Source organism: Bos indicus x Bos taurus, chromosome 1 (genome assembly GCF_003369695.1).
Source record: "Bos indicus x Bos taurus breed Angus x Brahman F1 hybrid chromosome 1, Bos_hybrid_MaternalHap_v2.0, whole genome shotgun sequence".
NCBI classification, from domain to species: Eukaryota; Metazoa; Chordata; class Mammalia; order Artiodactyla; family Bovidae; genus Bos; species Bos indicus x Bos taurus.
The window spans coordinates 34,475,205-34,481,486 of NC_040076.1; the positions used below are offsets into that span (position 1 = coordinate 34,475,205).

Consider the following 6,282-nt stretch of genomic DNA (forward strand, 5'->3'; position numbering starts at 1 on the left):
ACTAATTATCAGGGAAATACAAACCAAAACTAAAATGAGATATCACCTATCAGTCCAGAATGGCCATCATCAAAAAGTCTACAAACAATAGATGCTAGAGACAGTGAGGAGAAAAGGAATCCTCCTACACTGCTGGTGGAAATGTACTTTGGTACAGCCACTATGGAAAACAGATGTAGGCTGCTTAAAAACTAAAAAGTAGAGCTACCATGCTGCTGCTGCTGCTAAGTCACTTCAGTCGTGTCTGACTCTGTGTGACCCCATAGACGGCAGCCCACCAGGCTCCCCTGTCCCTGGGACTCTCCAGGCAAGAACACTGGAGTGAGTTGTCATTTCCTTCTCCAATGCATGAAAGTGAAAAGTGAAAGTGAGGTCGCTCAGTTGTGTCTGACTCTTTGCTACCCCATGGACTGTTCCTCCCTCCATGGGATTCTCCAAGCAAGAGTACTGGAGTGGGTTTCCATTTCCTTCTCCACGGGATCTTCCTGACCCAGGGATCGAACCCGGGTCTCCTGCATTCCAGGCAGACGCTTTAACCTCTGAGCCACCAGGAAATTAATTACAAATAGAAACTGAGTCACAGACTTAGAAAACAAACAATGTTTGTTATTGTTAGAAAACAAACTAAATAGGAAAGGTGAAGAGGAAGGATAAATTGGCAGTTTGGGATTGACATATATACATTACTATATTTAAAATAGATAACCAGCAAGGACCTATTATACAGCACAAGGGACTCTGTTCAGTCTTCTGTAATAACCTAAATGAGAAAAGAATTTGAAAAAGAATAGATATATGTATGCATATAACCGAATAACTTTGCAGTATACCTGAAATTAATACAAAAAATCAACTGCAGTATATAATTTAAAGCACAATTTAAATCACATTTTGATAATGGTTGATGCTTCATATTTTCAAATTAGAGCAAAAAGCAAGTTTTGGATTAGACTGGGTCTGAATTGGTGTAAAACTGTATTGGTCTTTCACAAAGAGCAAAAGAGAAGGAAGAAAGACAAAGCTGGGGAATTTATGATACTGGATGAACAAGCTGATGAAGTTTGTCTTCATGGATATTGTGATAGGGTTTGCAAAGAGTTTTTAATTACAACTAATTTTTTATGCTCAATTGAATATATTCAGGTAGTAAACCTGAATAATCACTAGAAAAACATTTAAAAGCAGATTTTTTTTTTAAGTTACAGTTTAATCATGGTAAATCTATTGTGTTGACAAATCACAGGAAATGGATATTTTGATATTAATAGGCAGAACAAATAGGCATTTTAAGTACAGTGTTCCTATAACAGCTCTAAGACGGGAGTTTTTAGAATGATCATATCCTTTATTTTCCAAATTTTATTGCACAATAATTTCATGGTTGACAATATTGTTGGTAGAAGGTTTTTTTAGGTTTTGTTTTTTTAAGTGAAAATTATTTATTTGCTTAGGGGAGAGTTCTAAAGTATTTCCAGAGTATTTTGAGCCCTTTATACCTTCTGAAGGAATATTTATTTTGAGGGTAAACTATAATATTGATGTTCTTAGGTTACTTAAACAATTAAAATAAAAAATTAAATATGTAAAATTCCAATAGAGCAAATACATGTAATTTTTGCAATGTCAGAGGGTGGAATTAACTATGGGCTCAATATGACCCAAGATAATTGCACTCCTGCTTTAACTCTGAAAATGGTCGGTTTACATGTAGTCTGGTAGCTAGAACCCACATAGATGTCTGGAGACTGGAAGAAAAGGACTAGGCTTAACTTGGGTCAGAATTGGAGAGATTTCCAAGTCAGTGGCCACAGGAGAGCCAGAGCAGCTGTCTGAAGGTAGCTACATAGGTAATCAATGCACAACTCTGGTCAGGGAATGAGATGACACTGCATAAAGAGATGGAAGCCCACAGATTTTTAAATATTGGCTAATGTAGAGCTCAAAAGAAAATTCTTTTTGATTATCTTTTTGCTAATCCAGGAAACAATCATCTTGAAGTAGACATTATATGCAAACTTCAATAACCAAGATCTTGTCAGTTAAGTCAGTGAATGTTGCTTACTCTGTACTTCAGTATTTCAGTGATAGACTGGCAAGTGTCTTGATTGCTGCACTGGGTATTATTCAGCATGTGGAGCTTATTCACACCCAGGGAACTCACATAAGCAAAGAAATTTACATGTAGTAAATCATTCAATTCTCTAACCCAGACCTTGGAGCCAGTTGATCAATTTAATGCATTTAAAAAGATAGACTTGCAGTTAAGGAATTAAAGTAAGATCCCATTATTGTTTAGTTACAAAAGTTTAGCACATTTAAACTTCAAAATAAGAAAATTATATAAGAATGAGCTTAAATGTAAGTTAAATATAAGTATCTATATTATTTTTTAAATTATTATTTTCCAATTTAAAAAATCTCCCCAAGATTCAAAAGTTTTCTTTTCAGAAAAGTGAAAGTGAAGTCACTCAGTCGTCTCTGACTCTGTGACCCCGTGGACGATAGCTGACCAGGTTCTTCCATCCATGGGATTTTCCAGGCAAGAATACTGGAGTGGGTTGCCATTTCCATCTCCAGAGGATCTTCCCAACCCAGGGATTGAACCCAGGTCTCTGGCATTGTAGGCAGACACTTTACCATCTGAGCCACCAGGGTGTCTCTTAGCAACTTGTTACTTGTTACCATATAGTTACTTATAAAATTCAGAAATATTTCATTTACTTTCTAAAATTATGAAATCTTATAACTCTAATTCCTACAGTATCTGCTTCTATACTGCTCTGGGGTTACATATGAACATCATTATCTGTCTCTAAAACCTACTGGTATTTTTAAGGAAGATAATGAATATCCATTTATTTGCAAATTTTAATGTGATTTTTCAAAATCTTATAATTATCAGTAAGTTATTAATGAAATGATCATTGTTATTATCCACAATGAGAGACCCAAGCTTAGAACAAGAAGGTGCAGTAGCCTTATACATTGCTTATCTTTAAATGATTTATTTCACTCACAGTACTAATAACTTGGTTTCTGGATATTACTTTTCTTGCATGAGCAGAGCTCTAAGTGATCATCAAAGGCTATTGCAGTGCTAAATTGAGGAAGAGTTTTCATGTACCGGTCTTTCATTTTTTAGCTGATTTCCTCATGAAACCTAATGTTACTCTACAGCCTCTCCCAGAAATTAATTCCACATGATTGGAAACTCATCAGCATTTTGCATTAGCTGGGGCATGTCTGAGAATTTTAACTATGGAAATACATATTACTTGTTTAAATCACTAGCCCTCTCCATTGGTGAAGTGAATACTGAGTTAGCAGAATTCTCTTCTATAGGGCATAATAGATATACAGGGAATGCAGAAGAGTGTAGCTGAATACAAGCACCTGTGACCTCTAGCAGTGTATATAAGGGGATCACTGAATAAGACTTTTTTCCACAGGAATAACTGATCTCAGGTATTATTATATTTACATTGATCACAAGTCTTTGAGTTCAGAAAAAGGTGTGTAAGCGTCTGCTTCATTTTTGTTCTGTTTTTAAACCATTCCTTTTGGACACGTAACAAATATGATTTCAGAAAAACGTTAGTGCGTGCTTTATATAATATAGACTATATTGGCTTGAAGTTGAGAAGTTTCTTAAATATTTGAAGATAAAATGGGCATGGTGTGCTGCAGTCTACAGGGTTGCAAAGAGTTTGACACAACTTAGTGATTGAACAATAACAACAAAATATTATTATTTATATCATTTAAAAGCATAGAGAAAAGCAAATTAAGATGCATGAATTCTGCAAAACGGAGAAGGAAATTTTCAAAAGACTACAGTACAGCAATGTTAGATTCAAAGGGATACATACAAATTATATTTAATTATAAAATAGGAAGGAAACATCTCTACCTCAGTCTTTTCCTTAAAGTGAGAAACCATCAGGTATTTATGAGAAATAATTTATGAAGACAGTCTTTCTTTGATAATGATGAACAACACTAATATCTTCCTTAAGATGGTGCTTTAGCTAACTGTACCACAACCAATTTTTTATTAATCTATTTTTTCTGGAATACATGATTTGCTTTTTATGATATATGATTATATAAAGGAATAAGCCATATTTTAAGAGACATTTGTTATATTGCAAAAATAAACTTTGAATATCATGTCAAGATAGAGACTCTGGTTTAGGGGCTCGCTGAATAACAATACAGCACAAACAACTTACTATCTTGGCTCTGAGACTTTACAAGTTTTGAAATACAATTTGAAGTTAGCTAATACACATGCTTTAAAGATTTCAAAAATGTTTTTTTCAGATAAGACCAGTGTTTTTACATTTATTCTTTCACATACAATTTAGATATTCATTAAGATGTTTGGATACTAAGTACTTGTTTACATGGAAGCATTCACCAAGAATTTTTAAAGCAATTTAATAGATTGAAACTCTTTAGGTTAATTTTAGCAATATGTAAAAACTGATGGTGTGAGACAAGTTATAGTATTTCAATTTATACAGAGCTGAACTTATTACAGAACATTGTAAAGATATTTTTATCTGTACAGAAAAACTGTAATTTCTTCAACATTTAAAGCACATTTTTGAGTCTTTTCTTTAACCAACTTTATGGCGCAAGGAATTATACCTACTATACTGAAATGTAAAACTGAAATTGAAACAGATCAAAGATTCTCCATTAAATCCTGTTATGATTAACCCTTACCCAATGGAATGGAACAAATTGCTTTCTTCCTCTCTCTCTATTCCTCTATCTCTTTCTATTCCCCACACTTCCTCTATCTCTTTTTTTGGGAGGAGCTGAGGATATTGATTTTCTTCAGTAAAGCCCACATACATAAAGGCAATATTTTATCTGCTATATGTACAGATTATGATAATCAATCAGGTCATTCTAAAAATTATTTATTTGCCAATTTTTCCCTTATTTGAAAACTGTAATTCACTTCAAAATGATTTTAACTAATTGTATTTACAGTCTCTTAAATAGGATGATACTTCTCTATAACGACTTGACTTTAAAATATTTCAATTGTTTATTAAGAAAGAAAGGCACATAGAATCATTATGCTAATTGACTGCCTTTCCTCGTCTACCTTTTCAAAAAGTTTAAATAAATATTTAAATGTAAACATGCATTTAACTAAATTAAATACAAATACAAATTTATGTTTTAAAAAGTTTGAGCAGTTCAGCTTTACAGCACATTTCTTTGAAAATAGCATGGGAAAATATTATTTAATTTGTATTATTAACCAAGTTACACAGTTGTCAACAAAGTTATTTGCTTCAGAGACTCTTGTACAGATTAAACTTTCTTTGAGAGAAATCCCATACCATTCAAGAATGTCAGTTTTAGTGATAGTTACCCACACAGAGCTTTACTTAGCTTTGTCCATATAAGCATGGTTGAAAAGAAATCCTCTTATTAAAAGTTTCCATTGGAACAGAAAATGATACAGAAAAAAAGTGGTATTCACTTGGATAGTATAGATAATTATAGGATACTCCAGGTATACTCAAAATAAAAGAACAGATAAGAAACAGACTCTGAAACCAAAATATAGAATTAGAATTATATTATAATATATTTAGAGTTATATGTCAACTTTTGATCCGTCTTGCTTCCAATCTCAGTTACTTCTTAGCTCTGTGAACTTAGTCAGCCATTTAAACTATTTGGATCTCAGTTTACTCATTGGTAAATGGAAGTAATAATAATATCCATATTCTATACTTGTTATGAGAGCTAAAAGAATCTAAGAACTTATGTATAAAATAAATTATGTACTATAATGGCTTTATCACTATTTTCTCCAACTCCGTTCTTTTTCCTGTTTTCACCCCTCAACGCTGAGAAATTTACTGAGAGAACATGTCAATAGACTGCAATCCAAACAACCTAAACTGTAAGTGATTTTATCTTATAATGCACTTTAGGAGATATTGACATATCTTTCTGTACTGGGGAAAATATGTACTTATTATTAAAAGTTATCATACACACACAAACACACACACACACAAACACACACACACACAGTGTTTCTGCATGGGATAGGTCTAATTTCATGACATTTCTCTAGCTTGGTATTAATGTTATTTAATAACATGTTTTAAACTCCATTATTGATTTAAATATTAAAGGGTTCCCAGGACTCATATGCTCTGCTTGAAGGACTACATAATTTTCCTTACATTAAATCTATTCCAACCTTTGGAGGCTTTTTGTAGAAACACTAGTGATGTTTTAATT

The 6,282-nt window shown here is 33.0% G+C and overlaps 1 non-coding gene across 1 annotated transcript; it reads right to left on the minus strand.

Moving 5' to 3' along the window:
• Positions 1-481: 481 nt before the first annotated feature.
• On the minus strand, positions 482-554 carry TRNAS-GGA. Its single transcript has one exon. It is a non-coding gene; the product is annotated as a tRNA-Ser (tRNA).
• Positions 555-6,282: the final 5,728 nt, after the last annotated feature.